The 13,157-nt window shown below is 46.6% G+C and overlaps 2 protein-coding genes and 1 long non-coding RNA gene across 17 annotated transcripts in view; 1 reads left to right on the top strand and 2 right to left on the bottom strand.

The window, feature by feature from the left end:
• Positions 1–2,309, bottom strand: part of Vwa2 (von Willebrand factor A domain containing 2) — a 41,987-nt gene extending 39,678 nt beyond the window's left edge. For 4 of the 10 annotated variants that reach the window (XM_087185669.1, XM_087185668.1, XM_087185666.1 and 1 more), the window contains exon 1: positions 1,663–2,307. The gene's annotated coding sequence lies outside the window, so the exon portion shown is untranslated. Of the gene's footprint in view, positions 1–1,662 lie in introns of all 10 variants that reach the window. The other 6 variants (XM_087185677.1, XM_087185670.1, XM_087185673.1 and 3 more) reach the window with 4 other exon arrangements.
• The window catches only part of Afap1l2 (actin filament associated protein 1 like 2), a 176,378-nt gene that overhangs the window by 149,908 nt on the left and 13,313 nt on the right, over positions 1–13,157 (top strand). The gene's annotated exons all lie outside the window — the stretch shown is intronic.
• On the bottom strand, positions 4,541–11,977 carry LOC147825747 (uncharacterized). Its single transcript, XR_015440464.1, has 2 exons — positions 6,605–11,977; positions 4,541–6,112 (listed from the first exon to the last, which is right to left on the bottom strand). It is a non-coding gene; the product is annotated as an uncharacterized LOC147825747 (long non-coding RNA).

Consider the following 13,157-nt stretch of genomic DNA (forward strand, 5'->3'; position numbering starts at 1 on the left):
TGAAATGGGGTGGCCCCACCCATTTTTACTTGGACAGTTGTTGCCAGGATTCCGTGAGACTGGGTGCAAAAGTCCCCTAGTCAAGGGCAAAGTTTCCTAACTGGAAATAGGGAAACTTAGATCAAGAGCAGAGACTTGGGAGTAGGAAAGGAAGAGGAGGCTGAGGGTAGCAATCATCCTCGGGGACTGTGGCAGGTAATTCTTCAGTGGAGGAGAAAAAGGAAGCCAACTGGACCAGAGCTGTTTAGAACATGAAAAGGCAAACAGAAGGACAGGCTTCAAATGTATTCAGCTACCCCAGGGAGCCGGGGTCGGGAGCAACGCTACATAATTTTAGGGCAAAATCATTTGGTTAGCCCAATTCTCTTGCCTACAGCCCAGCTATGAAATTCTGAGACAGAATTGCATTTTGGCCTCCGGTCACAAGTGAGACCTCAATGATCCAGTGATGCTGTGATTCTCCAGGACAATATTACACCAGTTGAAAACATCCTGGGAGGAACAAACATCTACTCAGTTCCTCATTGTTCTTGGATTGTTACATCTTGTCTATGCGGATGTACTGAACTCTCTGTAAGTCATTTGTTACATTTGTTTCTCCCGATGTACTGAATAAAAGGTGCAGTAAACTGGGGGCTTTCATCTGCCGCCCAAAGCAGCACTGACCAGACCCAAAGCTCAGCTTCTTCTGTCTCATCTTTCATTCACCTTGTGCTCTTTTGGCTCTCGGGAGACTAGGACATACTGCAGAGACTCTAGTAAAGTCCCCTTTCCCTGTTCCCTACAAGCCGGCTTTTGCAGCACTGAAGTGGGAGACTGTAGGGAATGCACAAGCAGAGTCCCCCTCCAGCAGCCGTGGAAGATACTGAGTGTATCTTAAAATAAAATTGCTGATTTTTATTTTACCCAAGGCTATTTCAGCCCTCTCAATTAAAATCATTTTATATTTACTAACCTATGAAGGGTATTCTAAAATACCTCATAGTATTGCTGAACCTTGCATGGAGACAACTGCATACAATTTCATTTACCCAAAAATTAGCATCTGCCAGGCGACCAGTTAACTTCCAGGTGTTAGGGATACAGCGAAAACGCTTTGTAACTGCCAAATGCACCCACAGGGCAGTTAGAGCATAATTAACAAAAGGAATTTTCACCGGTAGCTTATCCACAATGTCATCAGTCCATTAATAATTGTCTCTCTATGATGGTCATTAAAAAGTCAGGAGTAGAAACTAAAAACGCATAAAAGTGAAAGAAGCCAATCTGAAAAAGCTACACAAGGTACGACTGCAATGCTATGGGCACGCTGGAAAAGGAAAAACGTTTAAAACCACACGTTTTCAAGATCCAATTCTGACTGCCGCTTCGCTTTCCTACCTCAGAAGGTGGCCAGGCGAAGCGGGGCAACGGGGGAGGGGCAGAAGTTTCTCCTCGAAGGTGGGGTCCCCGCAGAGGCAAATCCCCTAGACTTCCATCGCCCAAGGGCGAGGCTCTCGGGGAAAACACGCAGGGAGCCACAGCGGCACCTGTGTACACGGCTCGTAATGGGGGGTGAGACACGTGCCCAAAACCTTTACGTGAAACGCGGTCCCCTTCCGTGGCCACCAAGGCAGGGAGCCAGACCTGATCACCCCCAGACGCAGAGCCCCCATCGCTCACCTGCGTGTCCCCCGCGGGCAAGGAGCGCGCGGAGTCCAGACAGGCGGGCGCCAGGTGCGCTGTGGCCACGATCGCCGACTTCCCGGAAAGGTGGCCTCGGGTGGGCACGGACGACGCCGAACAAAGCCGCAGCGGGCGGCGCGGTCTCCGTGCGCCGGGTCAGGTGGCGGGCGAGAGCGGGTTCCTCCCCCAGGAGCGCTACACATCGGCCGCCGGCCTTGCCCGGGGCGCAAGCGGAGCCGGCTCGGGTGGCGAAGGACCCGGCGGGGCGCAGCGAGGATCGCGGCCGAGGCGCTTCTGCGGGCGGCGCGGGCGCGGGCGCGGGCTTGGTCCCGGCCAGGGGGCAATGTGCGCCGCGGGCGGGGCGCCCCGGGGCGGCAGCCAGGTGCCACACCTGTCGGTCCTCGCAGGCGAAAGGGCGGCGCCAGACTTGGCCTGGCCCCGAGGCGTGCTCCTCGGGAAGCAAGCTCCACGCCGCCAGCGCTTCCGGCGCCCCGCCCCCTCGCCCCTTGCGTTTGATAGCAAAGCGTTAGCCAAATTGAGCAAATGAGCTAAGTACTTCTGTGCGGGTTCGCAGCCCTGTCGGGGCCGCGCAGCGGTAAGCGCCTTGAGTAGCTGTCTACTCCGCAGGCTTTCTTGCTTGCAATGACCCGAAAGGAAATGTTGACTTTGGAACTGTTTCTATTTGTCAGGGCAATTGTCTGGCTCGTTATTGCACGTGGGAGATAATACGCAGATATTTAGGCCAGCGTTGTCAGTTAAATCTAGAGGGCGCCCGGTCTGTTAAAAGTCAAATGCCACAGAACAAAATAACATAATGTCTGGCACGATGGCTGGTAAACTCTCAGTGAATGTTGGATATTACTACATAACCCGTGCCTTCTCATACTTCATCAAAAAAGTGTTCTTTGTATACTGTGCGCGCTCATTGCAAAGAAAGAAAACCAAAAAAAGAGAAGAGAAGAAAAAAAGAAAAGAAAGAGAAAGAAAATACCAGTAAGCAGCTTGGAAAACCACTGATATTCCATTGCAGGTTGAGAACCCCTTAACATCATAGTGTATGTTCTTCCAGTGTCATTCTATGTATATGATTTTACATATTTTAGTTCGTAACATATATTCTGCCTTTACTAGATTTTCCACTTCTCTTTGAACATGTTTTTAGCCACTACATAATGCTCTAAATGTACTTAACCTATCTACTGAACACTAAACTTTCCATTTTCATAACGCAATTAGTTATCTTTGTGCTTTTGCCCAGGTACTTCCTTGAAATAAACTTTGAGGTAAATTTCTAGGCCACAAGGTGTATTTAATTCAAGTTTTGTATGCATTATCAAATTGCCCTTCAAGAAGTTTGCCTGTTTCCTCTTGTCTATGCCCTTCCCAATTATTCCTGCAAATATCAAACTGATAGGCAAATGGCAATTTTCTTATTTTTACATCCTTCCTTCTTCAAAGTTAAAAAACACTGCATTTCAGACTGCAGTCCTCGGTTTCCCACCCTTCCCACACCAACAACCTTCAGCAAAACTGGCACCTGATAACTTTAGTGCTGCAAACCTGAAGAGAGGAAAAAGGAAAAACGTTTTTCACTTAATTCATCCCAGTAACACCTACTGAACACCTAAAAGTAAAAACAAACAGGGCAGGATATGGTGCGCCAGCATGCCATTCCAAAGATAGGGGAACTTGTCTTGGGGTCTGAATACCGGGGAGGGTTGGGCTCTGCTTCCAGATCACATGGTTTCAGGGAAATGTAATGCAAAACACATGTGGAATTATAAATACGTCAGTGGCCACATTTAAAAAGTGGAAACAAGTGAACTATATTTTAGTAAGATTAACCCATGGACCCCCACATATTATCTAAACATATAATGAATATAAAATAGATGTTTTATACTGTCTTTGAAGTCCCATTGTACATTTATAGCACATTTCAGTTTGGACTGGCCACACTGTACATGCCCAGTGTCCAGAAGTGGTGAGTGGGCCTTGCAGCTCCTGACAAGACAGGAGGCCAGACCCAGTCCTAGTAAAAGTGGAAAGTCCACCGCAACAGCCCGCTCCATTTCTCCTGCCCCGGGTCCCTGAACAGTTCTGCCTAGTGAAGTCTACCCTGGAGAAACCATATTTCAATCCTGGGTGCTCCTAACATTTTTGATTAGTCTTTTTTTTTTTTCCCATTAAGTTCATTGGTACATTTTAGGTATAAAATACAGTTACATTCATCATTGGGATCTTGTACCATTACATGATCTATCTTGGTTCTTATTTTTTTCCCCTTCCCCTCCCTCCCTTCGCCCCCTCCACCGTTCGGTATTTGCAAAGACTTTGTTTCCATTTTTTTCCTTTTCTCATATTTTTTCTTTTCCCTTCTTTCCTTTTCCTTACCCCTTCCATTTTCCCTGCTCCTTCAGACCTTTTCTTCCTGTTTTACAATATCAGTTATACATTTTTAAAATTACAATATCAAGATCTAGGAGACATTACCACAGATTTTACAGAATTTAAAAGGATATAGAAAGCATATTTCAAAAATCTGTTTTGAAATAAATTTGACAACTTCTAAGAAGTACCTTGGAAGACAAATTAATGAAACTAACTCTGGAGGAAATAAAAATTTGAATAGCACCTATTAAGGAAAGTATATTCCTAGCTTGAAAACCTACTTATATGACAACAGCAGGCTCGTAAACATTTTAACTGATAAATTATATCAAACAAAGCAGAAAAAAGGAACACTTCTCCCCTCATTTTAGGAACTCAACATCATGCTAATCCTAAAACTGGATAAAGATAGTAGAAGAAAAAAGTATGAACATAGATAGTGTTGTGCCCAGATTGTGAAGTCCCAGAGACCACCAGGAGACCGTTTCCGATGTAAGCACACAAGGGTCGTTTATTCAAGCTTAAGCAGGGACTCTCAATTGTCACCGACGCAGCGGATCGAGATTGAGAGAGCCCCGAGCCTCAAAACTAGCAGGGTTTTTATTGAGTATACAACAAGCTTTGGTTGTTAGTAGCCAGGTGATTGGTTAATACTAAATACATATGAAGTGTAGGGTTTTGATTGGTTAGGCTTAGGGGGGGTTAAGGGGGTTACGTATAGATTTTTGTGAGGGAGAAAAGGGGCAAAGATTAACGGCCGGTTGTTACATACTGATCGTTAGCAGACCCACTAATGGCCGCATCTATCTTGTGTGGACAGTCAGCTCATTAACTGCTTATCCTACAGATAGTGTGCCTGGAACGCTCTCTCCCCGGGTACACAGGTGGTTGGGTAATAAACTCAGGAATTTCAAGTGGTGAATTCCTAGTTTAAGCACAAATTTGAGAGAACAAAGGAGACGGCTCCAAAATGGAGTCATTTTGGTCCCACATTCCCCCCTTCTCATGATGCTATAGAGGGCCAATCATGGGCCTCTGGGGGTTAATTTTATCAAGTCGGTAGGAATTGGCTGGTATTGGGACCTGAGCACCATTAACTGAACAGCGTTAATTTGTTTTTTGATGAACGAAACTAGTCTATTGAGTATACAAGGTCTAAAGGTCAACAGTAGTAACACGATAAGCAAGGGGCCTAGCAGGGTAGAGATTAGGGTAGTTAGCCAAGGGGAAGAATTAAACCAAGATTCGAACCAGTTTTGAGATAGTTCTCTTTCTCGCTTACGTTTGGCGATGCCCTCCCTAACTTTAGCCATGGACTCTTTGACCACTCCTGAATGATCTACATAGAAGCAACATTTTTCACCTAAGGCAACGCAGAGTCCTCCCTGTAGAAGGGGGTGTCTCGTAATATTGCCCTGCGAATTACATGGTTGTAACCCAGTGTTTGTGAATTGACCGGGGGGAGGGTACACCCCTTTTTTGTTTCCCCACATTCAGGCCTTCCCCGTGACTCTAGGCTCCAGTGTCCGATATCCCAGCTGCCAGTGGCTAGCCGACAGAGATCAAACTCTAGAGCAGGCCACCAGGTTAATGGTGGGCTCACTTTGGACGAGCTGTTAATAATGTCACCTGTGGCGGTATTGATGATCATCCAGGTCAAATTTAGGGGAGCATGTGGGTTCTGTCCTCCTAAAATCGGTGTCAAAAGTACAGTTACCACAATCATGACCGTCGACGATGCAGCTTGAGTTTGAGGGGATTGTCTTGGTCTTTGGACACCTGCCATGATGGAACGAAGTCCTCTAGGACAGCGTGAGGATCTGCAAGGCGAACGTGGGTGTAGTGCACCCACAAGGCAATCCCGTCGACCTTGAGAGTGGTGGGCGTGGTCAGGACTGTGACGTAGGGTCCTTTTCAACGGGGCTCAAGGTCCTTTTGTTGGTGTCTCCGGACGAAGACCCAGTCTCCTGGTCGATAGCGATGGGGCTTGGGAGGCAGTCCAGTTTGATATAAGGCTTCTAATTTAGGCCAGATATCCTCGTGCACACTTTGGAGGCTTTTTAAAGAAAGTAACAACTTTTGGTCATCAAATTTAACAAGCACATTTGATTGAAGGTTGGGAATAATGGGAGGGGGAATTCCAAACATGATTTCAAAGGGAGTTAATCCCATCTTATAGGGTGAATTGTGTACCCTATAGAGGGCGAAGGGAAGGAGAGTCACCCAGTCACCGCCAGTCTCTAAGGTTAATTTAGTTAAGGTCTCTTTTAATGTTCTATTCATCCTCTCTACCTGTCCTGAACTTTGGGGTCTGTATGCACAATGTAATTTCCAATCCGTCCCCAATATCTGTGCTAGGGTTTGACTCACCTTGGAAATAAAGGCGGGTCCATTATCTGATCCTAGCATTACTGGAAAACCATACCTTGGCAGGATGTCTTCTAGCAGTTTCTTAGTCACACTTCGCGCTGTTTCATGTTTGGTAGGAAACGCTTCTGTCCATCCTGAAAAAGTGTCTACAAAAACTAACAAGTATTTATAACCATACCTTTCAGGTTTTACCTCGGTGAAGTCCAATTCCCAATAGGCTCCAGGTCGGCTTTTCCTCAGCCTATTTCCTGGGTTGGCCCTATTGTGGGTGGCATTTGTCAATTGACAGGCTTTGCAGGTAGCAACAATATGTTCAATTTTAGAATTAGCATCACGGATCTTAATTTCAGCATGTCTCAGGAGATCTTGCATTTTTCGAGTGCCCATGTGGGTGGTCCGGTGCACCTTGGAGAGAACTTGTTCTCCCAGCGCTTTAGGCAAGATGACTTTACAATCAGAAGATTTCCACCACCCGTTGAGGCACTGAGGCATAGGTAATTGTTTTATCCAATTTAAATCTTCTTCAGTGTACTGGGGTTTTTTTGGTAGGGCTGCATTTCCCGGATCGGGCAGCTGAGTGGCCAGTGTCAGATTAATCTTTAAGGCTATTTCTCGGGCTGTCTGGTCAGCTAAATTATTTCCTCTGGCAATTGGAGTGTCGCCTTTTTGGTGTCCTGGGCAATGGATAATGGCTAATTTTTTAGGTAGCCAGAGGGCTGTTAAGAGGGCAAGGATCTCCTCTTTGTTTTTAATAGTCTTTCCTTCAGCTGTCAGGAGTCCCCTTTCTTTGTAGATGGCCCCATGGACGTGTGCAGTGGCAAAGGCATACCGGCTATCTGTGTATATATTTAACTTTTGGCCCCGTCCTAGAGTCAATGTCTTGGTCAGAGCTATGAGCTCCGCCCGTTGTGCTGAGGTCCCGGTGGGCAATGGTTCTGCCCAAATGACCTCAGTCTCTGTCACCACTGCTGTTCCTGCATACCTTCGGCCATCACGAACAAAACTGTTCCCATCAGTGTACCAGGTATCATCTGTATCTGGCCATGGTTGGTCACTCAGATCTGCTCGAATTCCATGTACCTGGGCTAGGATGTCTGTGCAGTCGTGAAGCGGAGCCTCCAAGTTCGGGTCTGGCAACAGTGTGGCTGGGTTCAAAGCACCCGGGGCCTGAAAGACAACTTGGGTTGGATTTAGGAGTAAGCTCTGGTAGTGGGTCAGGCGAGCATTACTGAGCCATCGATCCGGAGGCTGTTTTAGGACTCCCTCAATAGCGTGAGGGGTGGTCACACACAGTTCTTGGCCTAATGTCTAACTTGTCAGCATCTTTGACCATTAGAGCCACTGCTGCAATCATTCTTAGACACGGGGGCCATCCTGATGCAACTGGATCAAGTCTTTTTGATAGGTACGCCACTGGGCGGCGCCATGGCCCTAGATGCTGGACCAGGACGCCCTTAGCGACTCCTTTGTTTTCATCAATGTAAAGGTGGAATGGCTTAGTAATATCGGGCAAGCCCAAGGCTGGTGCCGTCAGCAAGGCTGTTTTAATTTGATCGAAAGATTTTTGTAGCTTTTCTGTCCATTGAAAAGCCTGATTGTCTTTGGTTGCCTCGTAAAGGGGCCTTGCGAGCTCTGCGAACCCCGGTATCCATAGGCGGCAGAAGCCCGCCGATCCCAAGAACTCTCTGACTTTTCGAGGAGAATCTGGTGTGGGTATCTTAAGAACTGTCTCTTTTCTAGCATCCGACAGCCATCTCTGTCCTTCCCTAAGCATGTACCCCAAGTAGCTTACCTCGGGTTTGCAGATCTGGGCCTTTTTGGCGGACGCCCGGTACCCCAGTTCTCCTATGACTATCAAGAGTCTCTTGATTCCACTTAGGCAGTCTTTCCGCGTTTCAGCTGCTATGAGGAGGTCATCTACATATTGTAACAGAGTTAGTTGGGGGTTCTGGAGGCGAAACTCACCCAGGTCTTCATGTAGGGCCTCGTCGAAGACGGTGGGAGAGTTTTTGAATCCTTGGGGTAATCGGGTCCATGTCAGCTGTCCGTTGAGGCCTTGTTCTGGGTCACTCCATTCAAATGTAAAGATGTGTTGGCTTTTGGGTGCTAGCGGAAGGCTAAAAAAAGCATCTTTGAGATCCAAGACTGTGTACCATCGGTGGCTCGGGGTAAGTGAACTCAAAAGGGTGTATGGATTAGGCACTGTGGGGTGGATGTCCATAACCCTCTTGTTCACTTCCCGGAGATCCTGCACTGGCCGATAGTCATTAGAATGAGGTTTTCGCACTGGCAACAAGGGGGTGTTCCAGGCTGATTGACAAGGCCTAAGGATCCCCTGAGCAAGCAACCTCCTGATGTGTGGAGTTATTCCCTTCTGGGCCTCTAGGGACATAGGATATTGGCGAACTTGTACAGGATCTGCCCCAGGTTTTATTTCCACGAACACTGGTGCTCTGTGTGCAGCTAACCCCATGCCTCCAGTCTCTGCCCATGCTTGTGGGAACATGGTGAGCCATTGTTCCATGTCAGGATCAGGAGGGGCCCTTTTCTGATGTAGCAGATATTCATCTTCTAGGTTTATGGTTAGTACCTGAATGGGCCTTCCCTCCTGATTAAGGACTTTTGTGCCCCCGGGTTGGAAATGAATTTGAGCCCCTAATTTAGTCAGTAAGTCTCTTCCCAATAAGGGGTAGGGGCAGTCTGGTATAATCATAAATGAGTGGGTTACTTGGCCCACTCCCAAGTCTACTGTTTTTTGGGTTGTCCATGAATACTTTTTCATGCCTGTAGCTCCTTGAACCCAGGAGGTCTTATCAGAAACATGGCCACATGGTTTAAGTAGGACCAAATGTTGAGCCCCTGTATCCACTAGGAACTCGATAGGTCTCCCCTCCACTTTTAGGGTTACCCTGGGCTCGGGGAGGGGTGCCGAACCCCGTCCCCCCTAATCATTTAATTCATCCATAGCCAGGATAGGGGCCTTGGGGCGTCCTTCCTGTTGTTTCTTTTTGGGACAGTCTCTGGCCCAGTGTCCATACTCTTTGCAATGAGCACATTGATTTTTCCCCAACTGGGGGCGCTCTCTGCGTCTCTCTTTGTTTTCTCCTTCCACCACAATCTTTCTTAGTCTACGTTCACGTTCCTTCTGTTCTCCCGCAGTGGCAGCCAGAAAGATCCGAGCTAAGTTTCGGGTCTGGCGGTCATCAGCTTTTTCTCGTTTCTCCTCTGTGGTTTCTCTATTGTTATACACTTTCTCTGCCACTGCCACTAAGTCCTGAATACTCTTTTCTCCTAACCTATCTACTTTCTGTAACTTTCTCTTAATGTCTGGCACCGCCTGGTTGACAAAATGTATTATTACAGCTGCCTTTGTCTCAATTGCTTCTGGGTCCATAGGAGTGTACCTACGAAAAGCTTCCTGAATTCTTTCTAGGAAAGCAGCAGGGCTTTCATCTAACTTTTGTTGTATATCCCCTACCTTAGCCAAATTTGTAGGCTTCCTCGCTGCTGCTTTCAGACCTTTTAATAGAGCCTGGCGATAGACCCAAAGCCTCTCCTTACCTTCTGCCGTGTTGAAGTCCCAGTTGGGTTGGGACAGAGGAAAAGAAGTGTTGATAGTGTCAGCATTGGTGGTGGGTTGACCATTGTCACCAGGAACCAATTTCCTGGCCTCATTCTGGATCCTCTCTCGTTCCTCAGTGGTGAACAGGACCTGCAGAAGCTATTGACAGTCATCCCAAGTGGGCTGATGGGTAAACAAAACAGTTTCTAACAGGTTAATCAAATCTCTAGGGTTATCAGAAAAATTGGCGTGTTGTCGGCGCCAATTATAAAGATCACTGGTAGCAAAGGGCCAGTAATGATGAGGCTGGTTTCTATGTTCATCAGGGGGCCCTATTGCTCGCAGCGGGCAGACAGTTGAGTCTGCCGGTCCTGCCGGCGAGGCGGCGCGCCGGTGACGAGTATTTTGGGCGGGACCATCATGGTTGTCGGCGGCGCCCGGGGCGGGCTCCCTAGTCCCGGCTGGGACTGGGTCACCTCCTCCAGCCTGCTGTGGCGGAAGAAAGGGGAGGGAATAGGGGGGAGGAAATATAAGATCTTCTTCGGTCCCTCCCTGGAGGACAGGGTAAAGTGGCGCGGTTGGCTTGGTTTCGGTTTGTTTTTCATCCGCGCGCTTTTTAGGAGCCTTTTCATTGGCCGTCAGGATTAACTCCGGTTGCTGCTGCTGTGAAGGCAAAAAAGGCTTAACCCATGGGGGTGGGTTAGAGATCAGAAATTCCCAAATGGCAATGTAGGGTACCTGGTCGGGATGAAGGATGGCTTTACGAACTCTGCGTATAATTTGCAAATCAAAAGTTTCCTCGGGGGGCCATCCTGACCCAAGGGTGGGCCACTCCGAGCTACAGAGGGTGATGAACTTAGCCTTTTTAATTTTTAAACTTAGGTTACGAGCGCTCTCCCTAACTTCCTTGAAATGATCTTTCAGGAGGGAAAGAGGGGTAGTCACAGTCTGTCCCATCGTCTCAGTCCAAGTCAGTACAACACACAGACAAACACAACAGAAAGAAACACGAGAGACAAAACCGTCCTCCGCCTGATCGGAGGCAATGCAAATGGGACGACGGCCTCGTGCCGTGCCGCGGGAGCGACCCGCACCGTCCCTCCAGGAGTCTCACTGACTCGTACTCTTGGGGCACTCCGTCCCCACCAGCGGAATCCGGAACGTCTTCCAGGATCCCGGGTCGGCGGCCCTTGCAGCGCGTCCGCCTAGACCGTCTGCCGACCTTCCCAGAAAATAGGCCCAGACTTTACAAACACAAAAAACACTCACCAGCCGGCATTGACCCTCCGGTACGGGAGTCCTGAAGGTCTTGGGATCCCGGACGAGCCCCCAAATGTTGTGCCCAGATTGTGAAGTCCCAGAGACCACCAGGAGACCGTTTCCGATGTAAGCACACAAGGGTCGTTTATTCAAGCTTAAGCAGGGACTCTCAATTGTCACCGACGCAGCGGATCGAGATTGAGAGAGCCCCGAGCCTCAAAACTAGCAGGGTTTTTATTGAGTATACAACAAGCTTTGGTTGTTAGTAGCCAGGTGATTGGTTAATACTAAATACATATGAAGTGTAGGGTTTTGATTGGTTAGGCTTAGGGGGGGTTAAGGGGGTTACGTATAGATTTTTGTGAGGGAGAAAAGGGGCAAAGATTAACGGCCGGTTGTTACATACTGATCGTTAGCAGACCCACTAATGGCCGCATCTATCTTGTGTGGACAGTCAGCTCATTAACTGCTTATCCTACAGATAGTGTGCCTGGAACGCTCTCTCCCCGGGTACACAGGTGGTTGGGTAATAAACTCAGGAATTTCAAGTGGTGAATTCCTAGTTTAAGCACAAATTTGAGAGAACAAAGGAGACGGCTCCAAAATGGAGTCATTTTGGTCCCACAATAGAAATTTGTTTAACAAAACAAACTATTAGAAGTCAGATCTGGCGGTATGTAGAAAGTGGTTTTGTTATGGGGATGGCAGCGTTGGTTCAGCATTGGAAGATCCACCCCCAAAAGTCATCCTTTTAACAGAGGAAAGGAAAAAGCCATATGATCCTGTCACTAGTTGGAGAAAAAGTATTGGACTAAATTCCACAGCTGTTCATGGTAAAAGCTATCAGGAGACTAGAAGTAGAACAGAATGTTCTCAACAAATTAAAGACATGTACGCCATACTTCCAGCGAGAATGCCTTATATGAACGGAGAAGATTCAATGCTTTCTCCTTAAGGTGGGGAACAAGGGCAGATATGCTTACTCTTTATCAGTCCTTTAACTTTGAAACCTAGGCCCCACCAAAATAGTCTGGCAATAAAATGACACAATTAGGATAGGATTGGCAAGGTAGAAGCAAAATCTTTATATGTAGATGAAATGATCATCTACAGAGAAAATACTAAGAAATCTCTAGGAGCCCCTAGAACTTGCATTTGAATTTAGCAGGATTAGAAAACACAAGCTATATATAAAAATTCAGGTCTGTATATACTTGCTATAAATGAAGAATTAGATATTGAAATTTAAGTTATGTAGGAGTACAAAGGACCCAGAAAAGTTAAAAAAAAGAAAAAGTGTTGGAAGACATTTAGTACCTACTTTTAAGACTTCTTCTAAAGCTACAGAAATCAAGGCAGTGTTGGTGTAAGGAAAGACATATAGACCATTTGAATAAAACAGAGAATCTAGAAATAGAACTACACATATATGGTCCACTGAGTTTTGAAAGATTATTTAACATTAGCATTTTATAGAATATAAACTCAATTCAAGAGCCGAGGAAGAGACAGTGTTTTCAGCAAATGGCACTAGAACACCTGGTATCCATACGTAAAAAATTAACCTCAACCTCTTTTTTCCATACATGAAAATAACTTGAAGGGATCTAAGAACCTAAATATGAAAGCCTAAAAGTATAAAACTTTAAGAAGAAATTATAAGGGAAAATGTTTATGAATTCGGGGTAGGCAAGAACTACCTAGGATACAAAAGACATGATGTATAAAAGAAAAAAACTGATAAATGAGATTCCGTCAAAATGTAGAACTTTAAATGACATCATTAAAATGAAAAGTAGTCCTTAAACAGACCATATTTGCAATGCATATAACCTATGAGTAGAATATATAAAGAATTCTTAGAGCTCATTAATAGACAACCCAATTAAAATGTAGACATAAGAAGATG

Source organism: Heterocephalus glaber, unplaced genomic scaffold, assembly GCF_053883595.1.
Source record: "Heterocephalus glaber isolate CG9 unplaced genomic scaffold, H.glaber_assembly_v1.0 deba00001497, whole genome shotgun sequence".
Classification (NCBI taxonomy): Eukaryota; Metazoa; Chordata; class Mammalia; order Rodentia; family Bathyergidae; genus Heterocephalus; species Heterocephalus glaber.